Source organism: Miscanthus floridulus, chromosome 13 (assembly GCF_019320115.1).
Source record: "Miscanthus floridulus cultivar M001 chromosome 13, ASM1932011v1, whole genome shotgun sequence".
In the NCBI taxonomy this organism is placed as follows: Eukaryota; Viridiplantae; Streptophyta; class Magnoliopsida; order Poales; family Poaceae; genus Miscanthus; species Miscanthus floridulus.
This window is the reverse complement of record NC_089592.1, coordinates 81593428-81614272: the sequence shown is the minus strand read 5'-3', so window position 1 is coordinate 81614272 and position 20845 is coordinate 81593428.

Genomic DNA, 20845 nt, shown 5'->3' with positions numbered 1-20845 from the left:
GACAAAATCATTGCCAAGTGGGTTAGTGAATACTATGGACCCAAATTTCCCTTCCCATGTTAGGTAACTAGATTCAATTTCCTTCAAGTAGTATCAATTTACATTTCTTACAAGTGGTATTTCTTACAAATTGGTATCTTTAAGCATCTAGTTACATTTTATGCCTATGTTTGCATTTGCAAACTTATATCGTTTGTCATACATATACTAGGTATATCTTATGGTAGGCTTGCTCGGTTTCATTCTTAACCCTTGGAGCAAACCTACATGGTTTAAAATTGTTTAGGAGCACGGCACATAGCTTGTCTTATAATTGTTCATCTAATATGTGCCAAAGTCCAAATTGTAGATAATTTCTCCTAAATATCACATTCGAAAATGACTCACATTCATGTGATGTCATCTTTCAAGTGGTATTTTTTATTCTAAAATCAATGTGCATGTCTTCTACAAGTATTCCATACTTATGTGCACAAATTTAGGAGGAGGTTACTCTATAAGTTGGATGCTTTGAGACTAACACCTTTTCAAGCTTATCATGTGTGTAGTAGTCTTATTGCAAGGAAAATGGAGTCCCCGGAGTTAAGCATCATACTTCAAATATCCACCACCTATTGCAAGTGGTAGAAATCAAATTGGTTTCCACATATGGTATTTCTAAACCGATATCATCATGTTGATTTTATTTTGATATTTATATGCTTTCTCCATGCATTATATAGATTAAATTCGCTTGAGCAACAATTTGCCAATTATGCATATGCTTTGCATTCTACCATATGTATGCATATATTTAGGGGGAGCTTAGTCTATATAATGTGAGAGTCAAATTTTGTGACCTATTCCACTCTACACACAAAGGATCACAAAGTTTGACCCTCCCTTGTGCTACTAATATCTTCCTTTTTGGTGTTTGGTTCCAAAGGGGGAGATTTTAGAGGACCAAAAGCAAGCATTAATTTGTAGGGCCATAAGCTAGATCATGATAATTTACAAGTGGTAATAGTCTACAAGTGGTAATGGTCTGAGAAAGGGTGGATAGTGGATTATGGATTAGTTTATGTAATGAGGAGAATTTGTAGGAAGCACGGCTTAAATCCATAATGCCACATGGGGATATTTTGCAAGGGCAAGATAAGTTTTTATGTAGTATCTTTTAGTCTTACAAGTAGTATCTTTTAGCATCATATAACCTTGCCCCTTGCGTTGCATCCTAGCAAGTAGATTGTTTTTAAATTCCAAATTTTTATTATTTGCTTGCTTTGGTCGTGTTGTCATCAATCACCAAAAAGGGGGAGATTATAAGGAAAATGGATCCTAGGCCCATTTACTTTGGATTTTGGTGTTTGATGACCAACACTACCAAATTAGACAAGTGATTGTTTTGTAGTTCAATAGGGTGCAAGACGTGACTTGGACGAAGGCGACGTGATGATCTGATGATCAACACCATAAGCAAGACCCTAGGAGCACAAGAGAAGACCCAAGATATCAACCAAAGTCCAAGCACGAAGATATGAACCAAGACGTACGCAAGATCGCAAAGAAACGATCTCACAGAAGTGATCGGATGCTGGACCGGACGCTGGAGAAAAGTTACCGGACGCTCTGATCAAGAGGCTCGGCAACAGGCGCGACCGGACACTAGACTGGACACTGGCGGCAGATCGACTGGACGGAGGACAACATAGTCCGGTCGAGTACAGAGAGGTTCTAGAGCGGCGAAAATACGACCAGACGCGTCCGATGGCATGTGACCGGACGTTGGTAGCGTTCGATCAGTGAATCGTGGCTCCAACGGTCAGGATGACCGGATGCGTCCGGTCAGGACGTGATCAACGTCCGGTCAGTAGCAGAAAAGCGAGATTTCATCCCCAATGGCTATTTTCTCAGTGGGGCTTATAAATAGACCCCCCAACCGGCCATTTGAAAGGAGTGGAGTTGAGGAAACATATCAAGGGTGTTGATACACCATTTTAGTGATCTCCACTTATATAGTGCTTAGTGTTTTATTAGGTGATTAGCGTAGGTGCTTTACGAAGTGCTTAGGTTGATTAGACCACCGCTTATGCGCTTGCTCTAGGTTTAGGCCTAGTGTTTAGTGAGGTTTACATACCTCTTACCACTCGGTGCTTGCGTGCGCCATTGTTGTACATTGGAGGGGCTTGTAGTCTTGCGAGATCACACCAACCACGTTTGTGGTGTGGCCGCCACAGTGTACCAGAGGGAACAAGGCCCATGGTGTTTTGGCCGGAAGCTTGACAGTGAAGACGGCGGGGAGCATCCGAGAGAGGCTTGCCGGAAGGCACGTCGTAGACCCACTTGCGCGTGGGGAAGGCCCGAGGCTATCCACGGAGTTACCCGACCAGGAGCTTGGCCCTTGCGACAGATTCCTTGCGAGGGGCTCCAACGAGGACTAGGGAAAGCTTGCGTGCTTCTCGATACCTCGGTAAAAATACCGGAGTCATCGACGGGAGTTTGCATATCTCTAGCTTGCTCTTTAGCTTCTGTATTTACATTGATTGTATTACTCCTTTTGCGGTAGAGATAGCAACACATTAGCAAAATCATAGTTACACATTTAGATAGTTTATCTTCTGCATAGGTTTTGCTAAGGTTAGAAAAAGAAGCCATAGTTTAGAGTTAGAGTTTTAAGTTGCCTAATTCACCCCCCCTCATAGGCGTCACGGTTCCTTACACATGCAAAAACTTTGCCTATAAATATTGGCGTGGGACAAATCTTTGGCAATGGACCAATTGATGACTAAAAATAATTTTAGCTTTCAATGATTGTGGTCGGGCAAGAATCGGAAGCCAACCAGCTAACCCATATTTGTTTACTTATTTAAGAGTATCTTTTATAGAGTATAGTCTAATAACTTGCAACTATTCAAATATGTACAACAACTTAGCAAGCGCATACAGGTCACATTTGGTTACCAAGGATTTTTAGAATTCGAATAAAAAAATCTCAGAATCCGAGAATCTAATCAAACCAATTAGATTTTGTTGAACTTTAACACATAGACATGAAATCCAATAAAATACGCTAGATTTTTTTATCCGGATCCGCTAGTAACACATAGAGTCGTAAATGCTATTGCTTTGCATCATACGTGTTGCTCATAAGGATGGTGGGCAAGTTAAACTCTTGGTTATCTCAGCACAATGAACTAGTGGTGCACAATTATACTTATCTAGATAACAAGTAGTGACAACAACTTATTGCTCTGTTAGACACATATCCATCTTTCCTATACATATCTTCTTTACCCAATCGGGTCATCAACAACAAGGGATGGGTAGCCAGACAATAGGAAAGATGGAGTGATGACCTCACATAGATCGTGCGTGTGGTCTCTTTCGACATGACTGTCGGCTATGAACAACCGATTACGGATGATAGCGCTAAGCATTTCAAAAGTTCAAAGACAAGTACTCTCTGGTCTCTGTGGAAGACAATAGGATTTTTTGAAGAACCATAGTAGCCCCCCACAGCGGCACCAACTGTTGAACACATAGGATCGATCTAGGTGTCGATCAGAGGGACTACTCGCTATTGGATGAACCAAAACCTAGGACACGTTCTAGACAGAGAGACATGGACACAGAGAGGATGGACAAGGGCTGTCGAACCTGACACCGTAGAGGCGGAGGGTTCAGAGGACGCCATCATGTTTGTCGGTGTAGTCTGCGCACGGGCAGCAACGGTCGGTGAAGAGGGTGATGAAGACGTCGACGTTGATGGAGCGGGCAGCGCGGCTGGTGGCTTCCCGTCACGGGTTGCGCCCCTCTAGATCGGATTAGGGTTTAGGTGTCAGTGGAGAACTATGGCTCAGGCAAACCTCGTGACTTGAGACACCGGCCCCCACCTCTATTTATTGCGCAGTGTGACAGGGACCCTCCAGCCATAGTGGGCTGAGCGCCCCCGATCAGGGCGCGGATCAAAGGCTCAACTGGGCCATTGGGCCTAGTTTGGGATTGAGATCAATCTAACAATCTCCTCCTTGGTCTCCTACCATCTTTTAATTTCATATCATTTACTTTTGTTCATTCCATTACAGATTAGCGCGTAGAGCATGTTTTATTGTTATGGTCAATTACCGATAGATTTTAACAGCTGCAACACACCACTCTGTTCTGAAATAGATACTTAACTTTGGGCCTTCTTTTGTCTAGGAATTATAGGCTTTCCCTTAGGCCCATGCCGGCTACATATTCTCTGACACGTTGGGTGGTAAGCCTTTTGTAAGCGGATCCGCGAGCATCTTTTTGGTACTTATATGCTCAAGACTTATGACATGATCCGGACTTTATCTTTCACAACATAATACTTTATGTTAATGTATTTGGCAGCACCACTTGACTTATTGTTGTGAGCATATTGTACTGTCGGATTATTATCGCAGTATAACTTAAGTGGTCTATAGATGTCGTCAACCACCTTCAAGCCAGGTATGAACTTCTTTAGCCAGTTCACCTGCCTCATTGCCTTATAACACGCTACAAACTCGGCATACATTGTGGATGATGTAGTGACGGTTTGCTTTGAGCTTTTCCATGAAATAGTTCCCCCTACGAGAGTGAATACATATCCAGATGTGGATTTTCTATCATCTCTCGCATAATCAGAATCTGAATATCCCACTATATGGAGTGAATCAGATCTTCTATACGTCATCATGAGGCCTTTCATTCCTTGCAAATAACGCAAGACTTTCTTTACTAATTTCCAGTGTTCTATTCCAGGATTGCTCTGGAATCTACCAAGTAACCCGGTAACAAATGTCAAGTCAGGGCGCGTACATACTTGAGCATATTGCAAGCTTCCAACAGCTGAAGCATATATAACCGCTTTCATTTGATCGATCTCATATTGGTTCCTGGGGCATTGAAAATCCCCATATCTACGCCCTTGACTATAGGAGCAGGTGAGAGACTATATTTGTGCATACTGAATTTCTTTAAGATTCTTTCTATGTATGCCTTTTGTGACAGTCCTAATACCCCTTTACTTCTATCTCGGTGAATCTCGATCCCTAGAATGAACGAGGCTTCACTAAGATCTTTCATATCAAATTTTGAGGACAAAAACTTCTTTGTCTCTAGTAGTGGACTGACATCACTACTAGCAAGTAAGATGTCGTCCACATATAGGACAAGAAAGATAAACTTCCCATTCTTAAACTTTGCATAGACACAATTGTCATCAACATTCTCTTTAAACCCAAAATTCCTTATTGTCTGATGAAACTTCAAGTACCACTGTCTTGAAGCATGTTTTAATCCATAAATGGATTTCTTTAGGCGGCATCCCATTCGTTCTTTTCCTTCCATGACAAAACCTTTCGGTTGTGCCATGTAAACATTTTCCTCCAAGTCCCCATTAAAAATATCGTCTTTACATCCATCTAATGTAATTCTAAATCGTAATATGCCACTAATGCCAATATGATTCTGAAGGAATCTTTACATAAGACTAGAGAAAAGGTCTCATTGTAATCAATCCCTTCTCTTTGCGTAAAGCTTTTTGCCACAAGTCGCGCTTTATATCTCTCTATATTCCCTTGAGAGTCAAGTTTGGTTCTGTAGACCCATTTACAGCCTACTGTTTTGGCTCCTTTAGGAATTATTTCCAAGTCTCAAACTTTATTGGCATTCATTGATTTCATTTCATCTTCCATGGCCTCAAGCCACTTTGATGAATGATCACTTCTCATGGCTTCTTCAAATGAGGTGGGATCATCCTCCATTTGAAATTCCTCAGTGTTGTATACTTCATAGTTAGCAGAAATAGCTGATTTTCTAACTCTTTGATACCTTCTAGGGGCCTCCACATTTGACACATCTTCTGTTTGAGGCTGTTGTTGCTCCCCCTCATGTGTGGCAATAGGTTCTACAAGATCCTGAAGAACAGGTTCCTCATCGTCATTCATTGTTGCCACAGGCGGAATAACAATAGGTGCTGGCTCCATAGTGTCTTGCACTATCGGTGCAGCGACAGTAGGTAGTGAGAAAAATGGCTCATGAATCATTGGAGTGGGCGCATACGCCCGCTTCTCTTCAAGGTCAATTTCTCGAGCTACCATGCTCCCCCTCATCATTTCATCCTCTAGGAAGACAGTGTGTCTCGTTTCCACAAACTTTGTATGTGTGTCTGGACAGTAGAAACAAAAACCTTTTGACTTTTCTGGGTAGCCAATGAAATGGCAACTCACTGTTTTGGGATTTAGCTTCCTAATGTTTGGGTTAAATACTTTAGCCTCAGTAGGACTCCCCCACACACGTAAGTGGTTTAGTGAGGGTACTCTTCCTGTCCACAACTCATATGGTGTTTTGGACACCTACTTACTTGGTACTCTATTGAGAATATGAATGACGGTTTTTAACGCCTCCATCCATAGGCTCAACGGTAAGGTAGAGTAACTTATCATACTGCGCACCATATCCATTAGGGTACGATTGCGTCTTTCAGCTACTCCATTCTACTGAGGTTCGCCCGGTGTAGAATACTGGGCTACTATATCATTCTCCTGTAAGAACCTTGCAAAAGGTCCAGGAACTTGGCCATATGGGGTATGCCGACCGTAGTACTCCCTCCCCACGGTCGGACCTGACTATCTTAATCTTTAAATTATGTTGGTTTTCAACTTCTGCCTTAAATATCTTAAATTTATCCAATGCTTCTATTCTTTCTTTGATTGGATAAATGTAGCCATAACGGGAGTAATCATCTGTGAATGTTATGAACGAATCATAACCATCCACACTCTTTACAGGAAACGGACCACAGATGTCTGTGTGAATAATATGTAAAATTCCTGCGCTTCGTTTGGCATCTTTCTTAATTTTCTTTACATACTTTTCTTTTATGCATTCTCTGCATTGTTCTAAATCTAAGAGCTCTAATGAAGGAAGAATATCATTCTTAACTAGTCTTTCTATTCTCCCCCTCGAAATATGGCCTAAACGACAATGCCATAATTTCGACAACGCATCGTGAGCTCTCTTCCGTTTTCTGTTTACATCCGTAGACGAGGATACATTCTCATTGTCGCACGCAATGTTCCCATCATCGCCTACAACATTCACATCATCACATAGTGATAACAAATAAAGCTCATTTTGTAAGATTGCAAGACCGACACATGCATTATTAAATGTTATCTTACATTTGCCATTTCCAAAATGGCAATCATACCCATCATTGTCCAAGCATGAAACACTAATCAAGTTTCTCTGTAGAGAGGGAACATATAGTACATCTCTAAGTAAAAGTGTGAAACCATCAACAAGCTCTAGAGAAAGATCGCCAACGGCTTCAACATCTGCTCGGACTCCATTTGCAACTTTAACGTGTCTTTCTCTTCTTTGCGTAGTCCTTGTCGAACGAAATCCCTGTAAAGAATTATCAACATGAACAGTTGCACCTGAGTCAATCCACCAAGTAGATTTTGAATACTGTACATACAGGGATTCATTTATGAACGTAATAATGTTCTCACCTTTCTTTGCCATGATCATCTTTAAGTAGTCAAGACAATCTTTCTTATAATGTCTCATCTTCTTACAATAGAGACACTGGTCTTTTTCTACTGTGAACTTGTTCTACTGAGGCTGATGCAGCATGGGACCCTTTCCCTTTGAGTTTGAGGAGGAGTTAGCATTAGTATTCTTTTTCTTGTTGTCTTTAAGATAATTGATAGTGCCACCATTGGTAGCTTTTATTCTCTCCTCCTCTTGCACACACATAGCCATGAGCCTCTCCATGTCCCACTTCTCGGGCTGTATGTTGTAGTTGACAACAAAAGTGTCAAACTCCCTAGGCAAGGAAGCAAAAATCAGATGGGTAAGGAACTCTTCCTTGAGAGCCAGATCCATTGGTTTTAGCTTGGATGCCAAATTATTCATCCTTAGTATATGCTCTCTTATGCCACCATTTTCAAAGTACCTCTCTGTCATCAACTGCTTTATCAGCAGGGTAGCATATGTCTTTGAAGAGCCAGTGAACTGACTCTTTATTCTATCGAGGTACTCGATGACGGTGTCATACTCTGGGATTGAGCCCACAATTACAGGTTCAATCATGTTCTTTATCACAGCCATATATTTCTTGTTGGCAGTGACCCATTTTCTATACTCAAGGTCATAGGACATCTTTTGGGATGCAAAATCCCTCTCTCTGGTTGCCCAAGCGGCATCAGCCTCGTTTGTCCCCCTCACCGGTGCCACAGGCTCAGTGGGACACGGTGAGGTGACTACCTAGTCCACCTCAGCCAAGATGAAGGCCAGATCAATCTTTTTCTTCCACTCCGTGTAATTATCACCTTTGAGAGTGGGGATCTCTTTGATACAACCCATCAAGTTGTATCCGTCTGAAAACACAATTCATATAGAGTGAGAACATAAACATAATAATAACAATTGCATGTCTTAGTTTCAACGTTGGTCAAAATTAAAACATACAATTGTCCTCTACACTAATTCTACATCACCGTTGGGCAGAAATAGAATTAATGCAGGACAAAACTCATCATAATATTGCCATTAATCAACATTGGTTAGAATAATAATAATATTATAATAAGATAAAAGCATATCCATGTTTTCAAAATTAAATTCCCCCGTTGGTTCGAATTTAATAATGAAAATAACAACTTTAAAATACGCAGCGGAAAAATGAACTCATTTTCTTGAATTTTTGCCCACAGGGAAAAAATACATTTTTCTATTTTTCTTTTGAGCTAATTTGCATTTTCAATTTTCCAGGAAAAAGAAAAAAAATTGCGGGCTCATTCTGCCTCTCTCGGCCCAAAACTGACAAAAGGCCGGCTCGACCCATTGCCTCCGCGCGCGCCCGCTGCCACCCAAGCCACAACGTGGGCCTAGGCCGGCAAAGCGCCGCGGCGCGCTCGCCCGCCTGGGCCGCGATGCGACCCGTGCATCCGGCGCCATTGGATTCAATCGGACGGCCGAGCGGTGAGATCGGCTGAACAAAACCGCCGACAGCCGGCCTCCTCCTGAACCCCTAACTCTAATTTTTGACCCCATCCCCAAATCGGGTTAATCCCAGAAGAAAGAAGGGGAAAGGGAGAAGAGGAAGAGCCGTTTTGGCTTACCTCGCCGCTGCGTAGTGCTGCAGCCTCGCCGGCACGCGAGGAGAACAAAGGGTCGAGCCGGGGAGCTGCTCGCCGGGCTCGGCCAAGGGGGCGCCGCGGCCAGGCCGCTCGACGGCAGCGCGCTCACCCGCTGGGGAGCGCACACGCCGACGAGGGGGCCGGCGACGGCCATTAATCTGTAAAATTTCTGCGCTTCTTTCTTTTACCCAGTTAGGGTTAGGGCTAGGAAAACCCTCTTTCTTCTCAGATCCGAACTAGATATGATCGGTTCTCTGCTTTCTTGTCTGCTTCCCCATTCTAGATCTAAAAACCCTAGAAACCGTGGCTCTGGTACCATTGTTGAACACATAGGATCGATCTAGGTGTCGATCAGAGGGACTACTCGCTATTGGATGAACCAAAACCTAGGACACGTTCTAGACAGAGAGACATGGACATAGAGGGGATGGACAAGGGCTGTCGAACCTGACACCGCAGAGGGGGAGGGTTCAGAGGACGCCACGTTCGTCGGTGTAGTTTGCGCACGGGCAGCGACGGTCGGTGAAGAGGGCGATGAAGACGTCGATGTCGATGGAGCGGGCGGCACGACTGGTGGTTTCCCGTCACTGGCTGCGCCCCTCTAGATCGGATTAAGGTTTAGGTGTCGGTGGGGAACTGGCTCAGGCAAACCTCGTGACTTGAGCCGCCGGCCCCCACCTCTATTTATTGCGCAGTGTGACAGGGGTCCTCCAGCCATAGTAGGCTAGGCGTCCCCGATCAGGGCGCGGATCAAAGGCCCAACTGGGTCGTTGGGCCCAGTTTGGGATTGAGATCAATCTAACACCAACTAGTCTATCATGCTCAGATGGCATAGAAAGGGTAATTTTGGGGTCCTACATGCCATAGAGTGTGCTTCAAAAGCCAAACACAGTTAAAACCAAGTGCAACAAATTATTGTTCATTACCCGTTCAAACAAGGCTTCAAATCACGTTCAAACATCCAATGTCTCCTTTCTAAAAAAACATCCAATGTCATCAACAAGCATACATACGATATATAATAAAGTTCTTAGGGTCAACCACACTAACCATGTCCCTAAAATATTTGCAAAAAGGAAACTAGCTAAAGAAACATATACTAAGAAAATATACCATGAGCTTCACAAATGACTAATTAAAGCACACAACAAAATGTCAACACACCAACCATTACGGGTGCTCGGTGCTTGCTGCCGCCACTATGCTGTTCGTAGCTGCGGATCAATTATAGTATGTTGCCTGACTTATATATACTCTCTCTGTCTCTGAATAAATAGATTTCTAGAGTTGTCTTAAGTCAAACTTTTTAAACTTTGACTGAATTTCTAGAAAAACACGTCAAGATTTATGACATCAAATTAGTATCATTAGATATACCATAGACTATATTTTCGTAATATGCATATTTTATGTCATAGATGTTGTTACTCTTTCCTATAAAATTTATCAAATTTAAGATAGTTTGACTTGCACGGATTTTAAAAATTAATTTATTCAGAGACGAAGGGTACTCGCAGTCAGGCTCAGCACATGTGCGTGTGGTAGCACGTCTTTTTCCTCTCTTTCAAACTTCGCAGCAAGAGTGCATAAGAATTTCATTCTTTTTTTAGACTAGCATAAGAATTTCATGGGGGATCACCTTACTCATGGGATTATATACGTTAGTTATGGGTTTAGGCTTATATTGATTGACTTAAATGATAAAAAGTAAGTTCAAGCCCAACTATAAATGTCTAAATCCAACGCTAGCAATTGAGGTTCGTGTGTGTACACCATTATTATGACGTACGTGGTGCAATCACTGGAACTGTACGTCGACGCTTCACGTCATTATTACACTGTGCATCTCGTGGTCAAGGATGTCCATCGCATGCATACGTGGCATGCACTACTGGAGACGGCCTAGGCCCTCGGCAAAGGCCCATTAATCCTCGGCAAAGGCTTTGTCGAGGACGGTCCTCGGCAAAGAGCTCTCGGGGAATTTTGATGCCGAAACTTCGTCTCGGACCGGAGTGGACCATGGAAACTAACCCATCTACGCATCCGCGGGCTGTCCAAAAAACGTGGACAATCCAAAACAGATACGGTCGCAGATATGCAATGATCCGTATACCTACGACCGTATCTCTTTCGGACGGGAGACGCCTAACTGGGTTACGCGCGGGCTACGACAGACATGCGGAAAAAGAGGTTATTTATACCTAGGGTGTCGGTGAAGTCAGGCTAGCGGGGCAGTGGCGAGTCGATGCAGTGGCGAGGCGACGCAGTGCAGGCAGAACCGCGACGCCGACGAAGACGATCGGGGTCCTCCGGGTCCCCTCCGACGTGCTCTTCTCCTGCATAAAAAGGCAATAGGTTATTGTTTGTTCAAAATTTCGGTAGCACCTCCCCTGCACGGGGAGGTTTCCAAAACCTGCAAAAAAGCGTCAGGATGGCCGACATTCACAACGACACGAAGGCCGACAACCACAACGGCACGAAGGCCCTCATATCAATTTACAGCACGAAGGCCCACACAACCACATACGGCACGAAGGCCGACAACGAGAGTTTTACCTAGGGTTGCGGTGGAGTCGGGCGTCGCGGTGCGGGGGTCACTTTCTTCTCCGGCGAGGTCGAGCGGCGTCGGAGTACTCCTCTCCCCCTCTTCCCTTCTCTCTTCTCCGCTTCTCCTCTTCCCTTCTTCTCTTTCTCCTCCTCCTCTCCTTCTTCCCCTTCTTCTCCTTCTTCTCTCCTTTTCCTCTTCTTCTCCTTCTCTTCCCCTTCCTCCTTCTCCTCCCCTTCCTCCTTCTCCTCTTCTCCTTCTCTTCTTCCTCCTACTTCACCCTCTGCCTCCTCCCCTCCAACAGCAGCCGGCGACGGGGGTGGCCTGGGGGCTGGTGTCGGGGCGGGGAGGCCGGCGCGGGGGGCCGCCGGAGGGCCGGCCAGGGCGGCCGAGCTCCCCTTGCTCGACCGAGACGGGGAGGGGAGGCAGGGCGCGCCCCCGGGGCAGCTCTGGGGCGGTGGGGCGGTGTCGGCGGGGCGGCGCTGGGGCGGCGCGGAGGTCGGGCGGCGCGGTGGTGGGGCGGCGGGGCACGCGGGGTTTAGGCATCCGACGTCACAACTTGCTCGAAACCTTCTCAATTTTTTTACCACAACCTACACATGCGATAACATGACACCTCGACAAGTTTTGTGATTTTCGGACTTCGTATGAATTTTATATAATTTAAAAACACTTTTCCGACAAGTTCCTCGTCATGTTACGTGAAGAAGATGCCCGAAATTTGATGCGAGTTCGTAGATAGGGACTCAACATACACCAAATACCATGAATAACATTTTTCGAATCACTAAATTGCATTATTCCATCCACCTGTAGTTCAAATTTGAAATATTCGGAAAAAATCAACGAAAAGAAATAAATTAGGGAAATATATCAAAAAAAGTCAAAATTGGCCCAAATTTTAAAATTGAGTTTTAAATAATGTATTATAGCACCACAAAAAACTGGGTTAAAAAAACAAAAAAAAAATCTTTGCCGAGGGCCTAGCCAATGGCCCTCGGCAAAGAAAATTTAAAAAAAATAAAAAATCTTTGCCGTGGCCCTCGGCAAAGAAAATTTAAAAAAAATAAAAAAAACTTTGCCGAGTGCCTGACAGCGGGCACTCGGCAAAGACTGACGCCAGTGGCCGCCGTGACCCATCCGGCCATATTTGCCGAGGGCCAATTTGCCGAGGGCTAGACCCTCGGCAAAGATTTATTTTGCCGTGGGCCGTTTCTTTGCCGAGGGCCTATCTTTGCCGAGGGCTCCTGGGGCTGGCCCTCGGCAAATAGAGCCTTTGCCGAGTGCCCGAGATCTAGCCCTCGGCAAAGGATGGGTTTCCAGTAGTGATGCGTGTGTGGGTGTTGGCACTAGGAACACGCGGTGTCTGGTACGTGTTTGTGTCCATTTCCGTCACATGCATGTTTTTTTGCATGCTCCATTGACATTCATCCGATCAGCACTGAAAAATGCTAGCCTGTACGTGTATGTGTATGCACGGTTTGAAGAATTCATGCTAAAGTGTACGTACGTATACGTTGGCTTTTGATTTTCGTTGATGCTTGAATAGTAACTCGTCAGCTAGCGCATGAAATTGCTCCTCTGAGCCTTAAGTTGGGAGCTGGGACTCGGATCAATCACGCATCACGCCTTTGCATACTACAAAAACAACTTTAGAATACAAAGGATTTTATTTTCAGAGACGATATTTTTATCTAACTTATTATATGCAAATGATTTTGAGAGACAAAAGATTACAAAATCACTCAAATAATGCACCCGCCTTACAAAATGAATTCACAGAAGCAAACCTATCAATGAATCTATTTTTGAGCGGATTCTCTTATGGTCCATAGAAAAAATTGGCTCTTATGGTCCATAGAAAAAATTGGCCAACACACGTAACTCTGAGACCTAACCCGTTGCTCTCTATCTCGGCCACTCGTTCAGCCGACTCCTCCTCAGTCTCAGCAAGCGTCTCTCTTGCGCGTTTACCCTCTACAGTCATCCCTCTTTCCCTCTCTAGCTCCCTCCTTCCCTCCCTCCCTAAACCCCCCTCTTTCCTTCTATGACCGCCCCTTCCTCCCTCTCTGGCTTGGGCAACCCCTCACATAGGGTTGTCCCTAGGGTTAGGGCCGAAAGTCCCCAATCGGAGATGCGGTAGTGGTGGAGCACCGGCAATATTGGTGGACTGCCGATAATGGAGGTGCTATGGTGGAGCTCTGACGATGGAGAGGATAAGGCGGGTCCGGTGAGCATGACCAGATCTAACAAGGACGGGTGAGCATATGGCCGAATGTAACGATACGTTGAGCTGTCAACGTCTCCGCATCTACTCTGCCGCGGATCCAAGGAGAGGGATGGGGAACCAGGTGGTGAAGAATTTGAGAGGGTGAGCACGACTTGGGTTCTTGTAGTGGCACGTGGTGGAGAAGCACATGCTGGTCTTGGTACGTGATCAACTAGATTGCAACCTCCATGATTTGACTCAGCTCTCGGATACAACGATCAATTCAGTTTGATACGCGTTCAATTCCAACGCTTCTAGGGCGCATGGCATCGGTGCACTGCTGCATGCTGCTGGCCCTTCTACTGCGCCCACACGCTCTCATCGGGCCACATGGCCTAATGCCTTAGGGCCTGTTTGTTTGAGTTTTGCAGCAGCTTTTGGTCCTTAGAAGCTGGAAACCCAAACAAACAGCTCGCTTTTGGTTCCAGCTTTGACTAGCTAGGAAGCCCACCAAAGCCACGTTTGTACAGAAAGCCCCAAAGCTCACCAGAAGAGGCTTCTTTCAGCTTTGGTGGAAAATTTACCCGCCTTGCCACCGGTTATGTTGTGAATCGCTTTCTTTTCTTTCCCCTCCCGTCCGCTACCTCACGCTTCCTCGCGCTTTCTCCCATCGCACCCGCACACGCACGAACCCTAGCCGCCGCCGGCGCGGGCAGGGTTCTGAGACGGGCGAGTCCTGGTTCCGACTGCCGCCTCCTGCTGGTTCCGGCCGTCACCCCATGTTGGTTCTTGGCCGCCGCTGCCCCTGCTCGGAGAACCGTCGCTGCCCCCAGCTCGTTAGAACAGGCACCGGAGATCTCGTCGCCGCCCTGGTCCTGTGCTCGGCAAAAGTCGCCCCCAGCCCCTGCTTTGGCGCTGCTCTTCCTACTCGGGAAGAAGACGCCTCACCCCAGTCCCGTGCTCTTCCATTCGCAGAAATACGTAGAACATAGTCTGCCGGGTTCGGTGCACGACACAAGGGTCTTCAATGAAGCATTGCAGAAATACGCTAACAAGTTTCCATTTCCACCTGAAGTTACATATATGAGAACTACGTTTTACAAATTATTCGTATTTTTTTTATTATTGCTGACATGCGTGTTGTTTGTAGGAAAGTATTACCTTGTTGACTCAGGGTATCCAAACCAAAAGGGGTTCCTTTCACCTTACAAAGGAGAGAAGTACCATTTGTCAGAGTTTTGACAAGGTCCCAGTCCAAGAGGTAAAAAAGAAGTGTTCAATCACTTGCACTCATCACTATGCAATGTGATTGAACGCTCGTTTGGTGTTCTAAAAATGAAGTGGAGAATATTACAACAATTGCCAAGTTATCCAATGGAAAAGCAAGCAGGGATAATAATTGCATGTATGGCCTTGCATAACTTTATTAGAGATAGTGCTTTCAGTGACGAACTCTTTGACTTGTCTGATCAAAATGAAGACTATGTTCCAATTGTGGGAGAAGCATCGTCGTCGCAACCGCAATCAAATGGACCAGAGGAGAGCGACATGAATGGATTTCGTGATAGTATTGCGGATGCTTAATTTGATGACTATGAGAGAGTAGTGAAAATGAAGTGGAGAATATTACAACAATTGCCAAGTTATCCAATGGAAAAGCAAACAAGGATAATAATTGCATGTATGGCCTTGCATAACTTTATTAGAGATAGTGCTTTCAGTGACGAACTCTTTGACTTGTCTGATCAAAATGAAGACTATGTTCCAATTGTGGGAGAAGCATCGTCGTCGCAACCGCAATCAAATGGACCAGAGGAGAGCGACATGAATGGATTTCGTGATAGTATTGCGGATGCTTTGATGACTATGAGAGAGTAGTGTAATGTTGTTTGTAATCTGGATACGTACGAATTTATATTTTGTGATGCCATGACTTCTAATTGATCCATGCAATTTAGTTTTTTTTCTAAATAAGCTAAATACCATGACTCAAAGTGCAAAGCAACGATTACGGACAGTGCAAACAGACAGGGTTACTTTAGACATTTGAGACCTCTTCGGCTCATGTGCCATCTCAAAAGTAGGGTTGCCAAACAACATGGTTGAAACACAGGCTAGCTTTCATAAAGCCAAAGCCAAAAGCTGCAGCTCAAACAAACAGGTTCTTAGCAATGACCTTGTCAACGTATTCTTATCCATCTCCCATCTCTAGGGTTTCTTGTATGCAGGCAGTGGGAGTCGATGGACCTATCCAGCTTGGCTAAAAAGGAGGCACGGAAAAGACATGCTTATTTTGCACCTCCACGAAACTGCAAGCTAGTGGTGTCAGTGGTGCCAATCACCATATGTGTGGCTCGAGGTGGTAGTGGCAGTGGCAGTGACTGAGATGCGTCTTTGTAATTCATTTTTGGAGGCAGTTGGCATAACATAGCTATCTCTCAAACATTTTTAGAGGCAGTTGGCATAACATAGCTATCTCTCAAATTTTATTTTCTCATACAAGGATCATTTTCAGAGCCAGGGAACCAGCCCTCTACCAATAGCGGTTGACCGTGTACGTACAAATCTATAGTTTGCAGTAGTGTTGGATCGTGACCCCTCCTCCCAGAGTTAATTTTAATTTGTAAAAGCTTACGTAGGTCATTAGGTGGTTCCACTGCAAGTGACGACAGCCGGCTGCAACGAATCCAACAGCATGTTCGGTTGGCTGGTTCGTATCGTTGCTGGTTCGTGAAAAAGTACTGCTGGCTGGTTTGTGTGAGAGAAAAATACCGTTTCGACTGAAAATTTACGATCATTTACGACAAGCCACAACCAAACGAACAGGCTGAAGACGACGCATCACCTCGATCGCGACAATGGTGGATGCATGCATGGTCCGTCCGCTGTTTCATCATTTTTCGCGTGGCTGTGTGGGTGTGGCGGGCTGACGGCCGTGCATCCACCGGCGATGTACATCATGACGTCGGTGTGTCATCTTACCGCCCGTTCGGCTGGCTGGCCGGCTAGGGCTGGGCTGGCCAGCGTACTCACGCGAACACTGTTCATGTGAACAGTGTTTTCAGACAGAACAGTTTTTCTCTCTCACAACAATCAGCCAGAACAGTATTTTTACTTATTTTTCAGTCCTGCCGAACAGGCTATTAGCCGGCCGCCTCACGCGTGTTTGAATCCAGAAACTAAAGTTTAGGGATATCACATCGGGTATCATATGTGGTGTCACATCGAGTGTTCGGATAGTAATAATCACCCTGTTCGCTGATGCAGAAATTTGGCTTATGCTAAAATGTTACGAGAGGAAAACACGGTTCCATGACTGAAAATTAGTTCTGAATAAGCTCAAGCGAACAGGGTGAATAAAATAAGTTAATAAAGTCATTGGTATTCCGCGAGACGAATTTAATAAGCTTAATTAATCCATTATTAGCATATGTTTACCGTAGCATCACATCATCAAATCATGGACTAATTAGGTTTAAAAAATTCGTCTCACAAATTAGTCTCAATCTGTACATTTAGTTTCATAATTAATCTATATTTAATACCCATATATGTGCTAAACATCCAATGTGACGAGTACTAAAGTTTAAGAGTGGGGAAGCAAGCCCAGCCGACCAGCAGCAGCTAGCTAAGATTCGCTCATTCGTATCGGTCAAATTTGAACCGGCGGTACGATACGAATAATAATAAGGCCTCGCTCCGTGCCAACGCGTACAACAAGAAATCGTAGCGTCGATGTCTACACATAAGCTGCTTGCCAGAACAGTCATTCTGTTTCGCCCCGTTCATCTTACCCCATATTTGATTTGTTCGACTTGTTTTTTCAATCGAAACAGTATTTTTCTCTCACAACAATTTAGCTAGAACAGTATTTTTCAGTCTGTTTCAATCAAAATTCAGACCAGCGAACGGGGCCGATGCATACGGGGCCATCGATTCACATTAGATCACTACGAAGTGCCTGCGTATTCAAATCGATGGAGCTGACACGCGCGCGGTTGGTACTTGGCACCGAATCAGCGAGACAGCGACACAGCGCGGCATACGTACGATACGATGGAAGAGCCCATGCTGGGACCGTGACCGGCTCACGTGGACCGGCGTGGTGCGGTGCAGCGTCTGCCAGCCGGCCGGCGGGGGTGGAAGGAGGTGGCGCCGGCGCGCGCCCACCCGGGCGGCCGACATGCGCGCGGCGGCGGCCATCCAGCCCAGCTAGCCGGTGGTTTTCCCACCGGGCACACGGTTCTCTCCCGCAGACGGCAGGTGCTGCGCCCGCGCGCGGCGCGCCTCGAGCGTTTGGCTCCTGGCTGCCGTGACTCAGCCACTCAGGGACAGGGTGCGACCGCGACACGTATGGCTGGTCAATCCACCGTCCACCATAGCGAATTAGCAGATCTGTGCATGCATGACTAATAACTTCACTGATGACTCGTTGATGCACGCACCAGCAAGCGTTTCTGAAGTCCCTCCCTTGTACTTCTCGTAGTGCATGCATGTATGTAAGGCTGCAGTGCAAGTGTCTTTCAACTTTTGGCATCAGATGAGCCGAGCGGCTAAACGCGTACACGTCGCCTCCCACTTTTGGTACTGAGACTGATGCCTGAGCCTGATGCATGGTTTGTCACGAGACGGTGGCTATCGTGATAATAAGTACAACCTCCAGATAGCCACATCAGGGGCAAACTAGCTACACACACGGCCACGAGAAGATGACCCAACCAGACTTCCCAGCTAGCCTACACGTGCAACAAACATCATCTCACTCGCCAACACGAGTTGACTGACTTTATGTTCAGCATCTCATCACCAGTGTTTTTATCCATCACAGCCAAAGCGAATGGTTCAGCACACAGGAAAAAAAGCTACTACGTAGAAAATAGAAATTAATTAAAGGTAGGCTACTATGCCCTGGTATCAAAAGCAGCTGCTTCGATCAGGGCAATCGTGCACACAAACAAAAGCAAACGCACGCATATAACATCAATAGCCCCGCAAAAAAAGTTGAGTTACACGCATGAAAATTACCGTCGAAGCTAATTGCCCTGTTCACTTAGGGGGTGTTAGTCCGTGTCACATCGGACGTTCAGGTGCTAACTAGGAGGATTAAATATGAGCTAATTAAAAAACTAATTACACAGTAGTAGACTAATTTACGAGATGAATCTATTAAGCCTAATTAATCCATCATTAGCATATATTTACTGTAGCGCAACATTATCAAATCATAGACTAATTAGGCTTAAAAAACTCGTCTCGCAAATTAGTCGCAATCTGTGTAATTAGTTATTTTTTTAGTCTATATTTAATACTCCATGCATGTGTCCAAACATTCGATGGGACAGGGACTAAAATCTGGTCTAAGGAACCAAACACCCCCTTAGCTGATAAGCCATGACTGAAAATACTGTTGACTGATTTATTATGAGAAAAAAATATTGTTCGTTGACTAAAAAATACGACTTATAAACCCAGTAAATAGGACGAATAGTTTCTGAACGCAAGCAACACTGGCATCTTCGCTCCTCTTGGCATCTTCGCTCCTCTTGGTTCCCACCACCATTGTCTCTGGCCGACCGCCTGATCGCTAGGCTGGCTAGGCTGGCCAGCCTCTCACATGAGTACTGTTCACCTAAATCAGCTAGTAGTATTTCTTTTTTACATAAATGAACCAGCAACAATACGAACTAGCTAACCGAACAGACAAAGCTGCTGTGCTGATGTGCTGCTGTGCTGAACCAGCTAGCACTATTTCCCTAAAATCACTTTTCTTTCATTTCTCTCTCCGCTGCTGTGCTGATGCTGGATGCACCATTTCCACAATGCGCGTCCTGATAGCTACTTTGCCTTTTCGTCAGACAAAGCTATTGACTCTTCTGCAGGAGCTATTTGGCAAACGGCTACTGTAGCGATTTTTGTTGTTATTTGGTAATTACTGTCCAATCATAGTCTAATTAGACTTAAAAGATTCGTCTCGGGGATTTCGTCTAAACTGTGTAATTAGTTTTATTTTTTATTTATATTTAATGCTTCATACATACGTCTAAAGATTCGATGTGACGAGAAATCTTGAAAAATTTTGCACAATTTTTTGCAACTAAACTGGACCCAAGCTACACTTCGCTGTGACATGGAGGATGGATGCGGACGAGTACCTTGAAGCAGCACGCCACCCTGTAGCGTTGGGGAAGGCCTAAGAGCAACTTTAACGTATGTTCCTATAGCAAGGTACAAGGATTGACATCAACAGGTGCTTAGTTGTCCAAAAAGTCTCTAACGTGTAAAGCCGGTTAGCACCTACTGGACGGGCCCACAACAAATAAAGATAGCACCTACTGAACGGGCCCACAACAAATAAAGATTGCACCGGGTGCTTATTAAATTATTAGCCACAGGTCCCTTGCTAAAATTTAAGTTCCTATCACATCGAAGGTTGGACACTAATTTAAAATATTAAACGTAGACTAATTACAAAACTAATTGCATAGATTGAAATTAATTTACGATACGAATGTATTAAACTTTATGAAGCTTACATTTAGCCTTTCTAATTAGTATCCATCCACTAAACATTAATTCCTGTATCAAACACTCCGGAGGCCTGGTGCTTACGCCGCGTGCACTGGCGCGTTGCTTCAGCTGACACGCACGCGGTTGCTACTTGGCACCCAATCAGCGCACCGCGATGCAGACGATCGAAGAGCCCATGCTGGTTGCTGGGCCCGCGACCGGCTCACGTCGCCTTCCTACGGTTTCTAGTGCTGTAACGAGAGCGGAAGCAGACGTGGCGGCGGCGGCCGGCGGGGCAGTTTGCGGCGGCCGCGCAGTCCAGTCCAGTCCAGCGCGGCGCGGTGGTAGTGGTACACACGGTTGCTTTGGTTCTCTCCAGCCGGTAGGTGCGGCGCGCCGCGCGCGTCTCGAGTCTCGTCCTCGAGCGTTTGGCTCCTAATACGTCGC